Here is a 9860-nt window from a genome sequence, read left to right on the forward strand (position 1 = left end):
TGCTTCCCTAATAAACCTGGTAATCTGTGAGTTCTGTGTGGCCACTGCAGTGAGTTACCGAACCCTGAGCAGAAAGATGGGTGCTGCGGGAGGAACAGTTGGTGTCAGGGTTGGTGAAAGGGCTGGAGGGAGTTAGCATATCTGGCCTCACAGTAATGGGCCTTGGGCTACTGATAGTGACTCTGTCTTCCTCTTGTGGGGTTAGAGGAGGTCAGGAGATGTGGCCTCTTTGCCCCTTTAGGACACTGTGAATTACTGTAAGTAATCCATGCCCTGGCTCTTTTAGCCATTGGTCTTTTCACAGTTCAAGGATTAACCTGTCCCTTCCAATCATTCTACCAGTCCCAGATAGTTATTAACAGTTAGTCCTTCAATAGGGCAAAGAATCTTGAGGGCGAGATTACCCAGGTACAAGCCATTCAGGTCTGCTGCAGGTATCCATCTGATCTGGTCAGGTACTCCAGTAGTTTTTCTCATCTTCACCCTTCTGACCTCTGATAAAATTTAATTGAGAGAAGATTATTCTCGCTCTGAGTCTCTTATAATGTTAGATTTTCCCCACTACATAATCCATTTACTTTTCCTTCAAGTAATTATTTCATTTTCCTTCCATTTGTTGTTTATTTTTACTCACACTTTTCCACCTTGGGAAGGGACATCAGGCTCAACTGCTGTACCAGGCCAGATTGCTAGTAGCAAGACCAGTCTAACAAGTGCTTGCTCCTCAGTCCACTCCCATTCATGTTGGGTAGTGTTACACAGGTATAACACTAACGGGCTATCTTCACCACTAGGCAGTATGGCAGTGCTCACTGCCAAACCCAATTTTTCAAGAATGGGTGGTGGGGAAGGTTGTAGTTCATCTCATAAGGTCCTTGGGAATTCAGGCATGCAGGTTCAGGGGCACAGTTATAGTATCTTGCTTAGCAGTTGCTCTTGCCTCCTTCGCCTGCAGCTGCATCCCTGATCCTGGGTCCACAGATTCTGTCAGGAAAAAAGCAATTTCAGGTACTATGGGGAAGAACAGTACAGTACTACCAGTGTCTTCCCCCACCCTTTCTTCCCAAGATCCCCCAGAGAAATATAGGAATCTATCCAGTGGTGAGCACACACTCATGAAGGCATGTGACTAGCCTTTCATGACTTTATGTGCCCCCATTTTACATAACCGATATTTCAATTGCCCATTCCAATTCTCTATTAAACCATTGCTTTGAGGATAGTATGCAACATGGTATATCCATTTAATATGAAATTTCTCAGCCCATTGTTGCACCCTGTGGGCTGTAAAGTGTGCTCTTTGGTCTGAGGAAATAGAAATAGTGGTACAAATTGGTACAATATCTTTTGTTCTAATCCTTTCATGGTGTTTTTTGGCATTTGCATCTGTCAAATTCCAATCCAGAGTAAGTATCAATTCTGGTGAGGGCCCACTTGTAGCCAATAAGTTCCATGGCCATCCAATATAATCAACTTGCCAGCTATGTGCAGGGCATTCTCCCCAGGGAATCTGCCCCACAGCTATTTCCAACCTCTGTATTTCTTGATGACAAACAGAGCAGTCCTTATTGGTATTTTGTGCCTCAGAGGGTGTAAGAGGGATGTGTCTAGATTCAGCCCATCTTTGCATTGCTGCAGTACTTCCACATACACTCATTTCATGGACCCAATTGGCCACCTCAAGGAACCACACCAACAAATCCATTTGCTGTTCCAATCACCTTCTGATCCAGGAAGAAGATTCTTCTGATGTACATTGACTTAGTTTACTCTAATGCACCCTTTAAATTCCCAGAATTATTTCCATAGGTCCATGCCCCATATGATTGTACCCTCCATGGTGCAATTTTCCATCACTCATTTGCCAGACAATATAGCCAGGCCATCGGACACTGCCCATGTATCAGTAAAAATTCAAACATATGGGCTCTCACTATTGTCCAATCTTTCCATCACAGTTAGGAAGACAGCATGAAGTTCAGCCCACTGAACTGATCTGTTCTTACCTTCTTCAATCAGGATCTTTCCATCTGCTGATCTTAATGCAAATCAAATGTCCATGTACCCTGGAAGCTGCCATCTGTGAACCAAGCAGTCTTCTTCTGGTGGGCAGAAAGTTGTTCATAGAGCACTGTCTGTGTGCTACTGGGTTCTGGCATCTTCCTTGGTGCTTCCAGGATAGGACCCAAGGGAAAAGAGGCTACCTGCTTATGGATACAGTGAGGATCCATTCATAGCAACCTGGTTTCAGGTGGATGCCTCCCTGTATTCCTCCACTAATTTGCTCTTGTACAAAACATTTTCATTTTATTATGGAGTTATGTTGGGCAACACCTTTCTTATTAGAATGGTTCACGACATCACCTAAGACATTATGGGTATTTCAGGTCTCCAGATGATTTTATGTCTTTTTGTCATTGAGGCTGTCTCAATGACATAGTTGCAGGAGAGTAATTGCCTTTCAAATGGGATGTATCATGCTGCAGCATCTGAAAACTATAGTCCAGAATCCCAGTTGTGGCCATAGGGTGGTGTTCTCAGGTTTTTGCCATAAGATCCAGTCTACATAAGCACATATGGCAGACACGTTCAAAATCATATCTGAATATAGATCATAAGGGCCTAAAAAGGAGAGTGAGACTGCTTTCTGTAATTCAGGAATAGCCTGTTGTTGCTTGGATCCCCATTCAAATGCACCTTTATTCTGTGTGGTTTTATGGATGGGAGAATGCAATATTCCCAGATTTTAAATATGAATTCCCCAAAATCCAAATCAAACCAATCAAACATTGGGCCTCCTGCTTAGTCTTGAGGGTAGGTAGCAACAGCAATTTATTCTTGGTTGCCTGTGGAATTTCATGGTTGGCTCCTGTGCAAGTTATGTCCTAGAATTTCACCATAAGGGGTGGGGCTTGGAATTTTACTAGATTTATTAACCAGCCTCTGTTGGTCATGTGGGATGCAACTGTTTTCAAATCTTCCCTAGCCTATTCTTTCATATTTGGTATCACCACACTTCAGATCTGTACCGAATCTGGGTCTCTTCTAACCAAACCATGACAGTAAGCCAGTAAATTCAAATAACTCTGTGGAAAAACAGTGAAAGTATATTGAGATCCTTCCTACATGAAGGCAAACCACAGCTGGCTCTTCTGAGACTGGGATTAAGTAAAAGGTATTTGTAGATTCAATCACTGAGTACCAGTTTCCTTTAGACTGCATCATTGATACCAAATCTGAAACAGATGAAACCCCCAAAGACATTACTTTATTTAGGCTTTGATGGTAGCATAGTGCCTAAGGCACTTGACTGCTAACCAGAAAGCTGGCGGTTCAAACTCAACAGCCAACCCTCAGAAGGAAGATTGGGCAATCTACTTCTATAGTGATACTGCCTCTGAAAACCAAGGAAAAACATGAATCGGGTCCAACTCAATGGCACATAACAGCATAACAGTCTACTGTCAGCCTCAATTAGCCATTTGCATTTTTTGTAGGTCATACAAGGCTGTTAACAGAAAATTTGTTGGCACTAATACTCCAGCCTTTAACATGTCTTTAATCAAAGAATTGTGTCATTCTGTATACTAGGTATCCTATACTGTTTCAAATTTCTAACCTGAGTGGGTTCAGGCAATTCTAATGGTTCCCTTTTATCATGTCCAATGAATACTGGCTTAAGGGTAGACTTACATGCCTTCAGTTTTACAATATCATGTAAAGGGAGTATTCCCCATTAAACATAATAAAAGAAAACCAAACCAAACTCACTGTTATTAAGTCAATTCTGACTCATAGTGATCCCTATTGGGTTTCTGAGTCTGCAAATCTTTACCAGAGTAGATTGCCTCATCTTCCATCCATGGAGTGGCTGGTGGGTTTGAACTGCTTACCTGCTGGTTAGAAGCAAAATGTCTTATCCACTACTGCACCAGATTTCCTTATTAAACATAATATCTGCACCAATAATATATTCAGGTAAGGGAGATGCATCTACTTCATATAGCATCTGTTTATATCTTCAAATTCTCATACATGGTACAATGAATTACTTGGTATGGCTCTTCTAGACATGGTCTTTGTGATTTCCACCAGATAACTGGGTGAAACTGCAAAAGTAAGTTACGTATTGCCCCCCAAGGGGATTGGCTAGCTTGTTAGTAATTTAAATAAGGTACATGGAATTCTTGTGGAGATGGGACCATGGAAGTAAGGTGTATATAAGTCTAATGTGGGGATTGGTTAGTGTTGTCATTCTACTAGACTTAAAATGAGCCCTCCTAAAGGGAGATGGGAGGGATCTTGCTGCCATCAAGAGAGAAGAGCCAAAGGTGGAGTGGAGTATGTTCTTGGACCTGAGATCCCCATGCTGAAACTCCTTGGCAGAAAGATGACAGTGACAACCTGCAGAGATAACTGCAGAAACAGCCAGCAGAGATGATGGCAGAGACATGGCAGCAGTAGGACCAAGAGGCACAAGACAGAACAGCAGGTTTGCTGGCTTACGGAACAAGAAAGCTGAGTGCCTTTGGGCAGGGGTTGTTGGCAGAGTGGGATGCACCTAGGTGTACCTATTGACAGAGCTAAAAGAGCTTTGTAACATTTGACTAAGCAGGGCAGAGGCCAGGCTGAGAAGCCAAGGGCCAAAGAAGCATGCCAGAAGGCATAGACGAGGAGAGATTGTCCTGACTGAAGAGTTTTATCCTGAGAGCATTCTTGAACCTGAATTATAACCTGTTTCTTCCCTAATAAACCCCATAACCATGAATATTGTCGGTGAGTTCTCTGTGCCCATTGCAATGAATTATAAAACTCAGCAGAGAAGTACAGAGTGTTGTGATAGGGACATTTGGTGTCAGAATTGGTAAAAAAGCCAGAGGATGGTGGCATATCTGGCCTCATAGGAGTAAACCTTGAGCTGCTGATCATGTTCTGTTTTATTCTCATGAGGTGGGAGGACTTCACAGTAGGATGCTGCCCCCATGTTCTTTTTGCATCATTCAAATTTTCACCTTAGTCCCATCAACATCCCTGTTTCCAGTTTCTACCCAATCTAATCTTAGTCCCCTTTAAGATTTTACTGACAGGTTTGAGATGACGGTAAACTGGGCTTCTAGGTCCAGGAGCCTCAAGAAAGTCTCTTCCTCAACTCCAGGCCATTTTACCAACATATGTGGATATGGCCTCAGGTACCCTGCTGGGGGCTGTACTAGAAGACCCCGGACTACTTGTCAGTCCTTATCTTCATCAACTATCCAAACCTCTGCTTCAAATGTTCCTAGGTGGGACATCCTATCATCAAATTCCTCCTTTTTGGAGTGCATAGAAGAGATATGTTTAAGACTTTTTACACTGGGGGACCAGCAGGAGTTTCCCTTGGTCCCTCCTGTAGTGAGTTTCCCTTGGTCCCTCCTGTAGTGCTGCATTAATTAGCACCTTTGTCTCAACTCCATCAGTATCTGCTATATTTATCCCATTTTTTAGTAGCCATCTAAAATCTCAGACTTGCTGAGGTAAATTCTTTCCCCATTGTCTCTAGCTATTCTTTTAAAAATAATCCTTATATTTATTGCATCTGTAAGACCTGTGAGGGGAAGCTGTGCCAACAGAGCTGACAATGCTTCTTGGATTATTACTTTGTTTCACAGTAGCAAGTTTACATGGGCTGCCTATGTAGAAGTGGCTCCCTTTAAGATTGAGTATACTGCCCTACAAGATAATCAGAAAAGCCAAAACACCTGCATCACGGTTGGACAGTCCTATTTACTTCAACTTCCCTGGGTGTGGTAGTTAAGGTTGTGTATCAATTTGCCTGGGCCATTATTTTAAGTGGCTTAGCAGTTAAAATGTAGTTACTCCCCATAATGAGATTGGATATAATGTGATTACCTCCATGATAAAATCTGTTATGAGCAGCCAATCAATTGAAAGGGAGTTACTTTTAGGGTGTGGTTATCTTTGAGCATATGTGGAAAAACTTCAGGAAAGGTCTCTGGCTTGTTGCCCATTTTGGACTCTGTATTTATCCTGCCATTGTCTCCAGTTCCTGCAATTGAATCAGTGACCTGTTGTGTTGCCTACTGATCCTGGGATCATTATCCTCACAGCCTGTGAGACAACAATCTGACATTTTACCTGCTAATCTTGGATTTATTAGCCTCATAAGCCAACAGCCTACTGTACCACCTGCTAATCTTGAGTTCATCAGCCCCTGCAGCTGTATGAGTCAGGAGAAGCCTCCAGCTTGATTGACCTTTGATCCATAGACTTGGGACTTGACAGTCCCCATAACTGTGTGAGCCATTTCCTTGAGATAAATACCTTTCTATCTCTCTCTCTGTGACTCTAAACCTCACTGGTTTTACTTCTCTAGAGAAGCCAGTAGCCATCTTAGTAACCCAGATGAGCTTTAGGTCATTAAATGCCTCTTGAATATTAACCTCTCCACCTCTGGGTAGAGATTAGCCATCATTTTCCATACATGAAATGTATGGAGAAGAATGTAACCTTAACTTCACCTGGATGTAGTGTAAATGTATGTATACTTATGATTTTGCATGACTTCCTGTTGTGTAAACAGTATATAAAGGAAGCTTGAAAGAGCTTTCCTTGGATCAGTCTTGGAGGCACTAGCCCCAGCTGTTCCCTTCCTTGGCCAGTCATCTCAGTCCTTTGTTTACTGGCTACAACAAGTCACACCAAGCAGAGCCTGGATTTCACCCTGCAACACTTTGATTATCATATTTTCCATGACTTGGTAAAGTGGTGCTTAAGGCACTTGACTGCTAATCAAAAGGCTGGCAGTTCAAACCCACCAGCCAGTCTTCGGAAGGAAGGTTGGGCAATCTACTTCCATAGTGATACTGTCTCAGAAACCCAAGGAGGGGTCGCTATGAGTCAGGTCTGACTCGATGACACATAACAACAACAACATGTAATGGGCATACTCATTGGATGAATATGCCCATAAAGCCATTCCAGTATGGCTTGCATAAGCAACACATTAGCTACATCCTCTGGAGTTTTCCATTGGGTATTTATAGGGAGAGAGGGGAAGTTTCCCTGACAAACCTTACTACAAATTTTATCCAATCCACCAGGCTGGCTGTCCACTCTGGGTTAACCTGCTGTGTAACTGGATCTTGGATCATCATTTGTGACTGTTCCATAGTGAGTTATGAGTTTTGCATTAGCCTAAACATACTCTTCCATTCTGTAGCATTCTAAAATAAAGACATTGCCCCTAAATTAGTTACTCTTACAATCCATTTTAGTAAATGTTCCTCAGGAAACTGACAATATTGATCTACAGATTGAAGCAACTCCTTTACACTATACCTCTCATTTCAATAGTTTCTTGGTTTTGCCATTTCCCTTCTCGGACTACCTTCTTTGTGATCAGTGGTTGTCAGGGTACTTCTTGTTGTTCCAACATGATTTTTCCTTTCTGAGTAGCCACTTAGACTGGTAGTAACTCTGACCAGACTGGCTCTGAGCTTGGTTCAGTGCTACTATCTGCCCTTACATTATTTTCCCCTGTCATTGCAGCTATTACTGATAACAGCAACCAAGGAATTGTATGTCTAGTTCTTTTCTTTTCACTCTATATTTCCATATCTATCCAACTAGCTAGTCATTTCCTCAGAAGTGAAATCTATCACTCTTACATCCCATGAATAGTTTTTGCCTTGGGTAACATATTGCAACATAACAGCTGCTTCAGTCCATGGATATTTTTTATCTCATGAAGAAACAAAAGGTTTCACATTCTCCACTTTATCCTCTTTTTTCCAAAATCACATATTCCAGAGATTCTGGGCCATTGCAGAGAACTCCATTATTCTGATACCAACTTCTTGAATAGTTTTTTTCAAAACTATAAGCATAAGGCTGGTCCCTATGAGGCGGAGGTCAAAGATTTCCCAAATGCCCAACTTTTCAAAACTGCTCTACCACTCCATCATCTCTAACATCAACTCCTCCTCCAATGCTCAGTACTCTCCCTCCTGTCTTAGGATTCTGTGTGTCATTGTAACATATCACAGAATTCACAAACTGCAAGGAAATGGCTCATATAATTGTGGAGGCTGGCAAGTACCAAATCCCTGGGTCATGGGTTAATCTGGACAATTCTCCTAGCTCACATAATTGCAGAGACTGGCAAGCCCAAATTGAAAGGTCAAATGACTGGCTGCTGGCTTAAGTCCCAAGAATTAGAAGTGAGAAGATAATGAACCAGGGGCAAGATCCACAGTGACTTGAATCACACTCTTTAGTAAGGCAGGACTCCACAAACATCTCACATTAAACCTGCCTCACTCACATAATGGACAACTCACCCCAAAATGGGATTGTAACCACAGGCTTAGAAGTTAGGATTTACAACATATCGCAGAATGGAAGACTACGCTTGGAAGGGCCATATTAAGTAATGCGCTGTACTCCAGCGACAAAATTTTCAAAAATAATAAAAAGTCATCCCTAGTTTCAATTTTGTACTTTCATAGTTTTTCAAATCTATTTTCTTCCTGGGTCTTGGTTTTGTTCATCTTTTCTTTTTTTTAAGTCAAAACTAAGAATTCTACATTTTTGTTCCATGGAGTCTTCAATGTCATCCTTTTGCTAAAGCAATGATAGCAGAGTGCCTGTGTACTAGTTTGATTTGGGGAAAACTGGGGAAGAGTAAGAATAGAGAAATACTGGGGAAATCATATTAGTTGATATATCAAAATATTTTCTCACCATAATTATTTGTGATGTTATCTGAACATACTTTAGGTGTAATCACAGCAAAGTACAAATGACAGTATAGGGGTGGGACAGGGTCAATGAGTATGTGAACAGAATTAATGAATTTGATTTAAAAAATGTGCTTTGAATTTAGGCTTTTTTTCAATTTCCATAAACTAATTATATTTAATTTCACAGAGGCATAAACTACATGCAACATTGAACATACTAGATAATAAGTATAAGAAAAAGTGCAGATCTAGCTTTTGTTTTGGAAATTTCAAGGTTTGAAAGTTTATAAATGGCCCTTTAAGTCCAGCCATGACTCTTAATAATCAACATTTATCTTCATTTGTGGTATCCTAATTCATTTAGCTCCCAGGCATAACAATTTATTTTAATTTTTTATAAACATTTTTCTCTTTGTCTATCTTTTTAAATTTTCATTTTAAAGCTGATAATTAGGACTATTAAGTGTCTTTTATTCTGGATGTTATTTAAATATAAATCTCCTAGGTCATTATAGTCTAGAATTAGATTCCCCATAATGATGAAACTGCTGGAGGTGAACACAAGGATTGGCAATACTTTCAGTATAACAGAAGGTCCAAGGATTTGTGAGAGAGAAAGCAAGAGTTGAAGTCTGAGACTGGATTTATACAGAGCTCAGAACATAGAAAATAGGAGCAATTATCAATGAAATGAATCTTTTCCATTCCATGGGCCACTTTAGGCATATTAGACTAGAAACAAATTCTAATACTTAATATGCAATTTCTATTTTTTCATTTCTTAAGATTCAGGTAGCTGACTCTCTGGAATTTATTAACAAGTGTTGATGAAAATAAATAGATATACTCTTCAGTGATTGGGGATAGTAAAGAAGGAAAAAAGAGATTTAAGATGTATTGAGGAAAATGAGCTTACAAGATTGTAAACAGGGAACAAGAGACATCAATTGGCAAGTGAGGAAAACTACAAACAAAAAGTGGGAAAAGACTGTGTAGTTACAGAACTTCTAAATGGTGAGGAAGTTAAGAGACTTGCAAGATAGAAAGGACTGTTTTAAACTCAGGGAGAAAATTATAAATCATAGGGTAACCTCAAAGAAAAATGATAAACCTTCACAT

The sequence above is a fragment of the Orycteropus afer genome, unplaced genomic scaffold, assembly GCF_000298275.1.
Source record: "Orycteropus afer afer isolate SDZICR_OR568_19922 unplaced genomic scaffold, OryAfe1.0 scaffold00012, whole genome shotgun sequence".
Lineage (NCBI taxonomy): Eukaryota > Metazoa > Chordata > Mammalia > Tubulidentata > Orycteropodidae > Orycteropus > Orycteropus afer.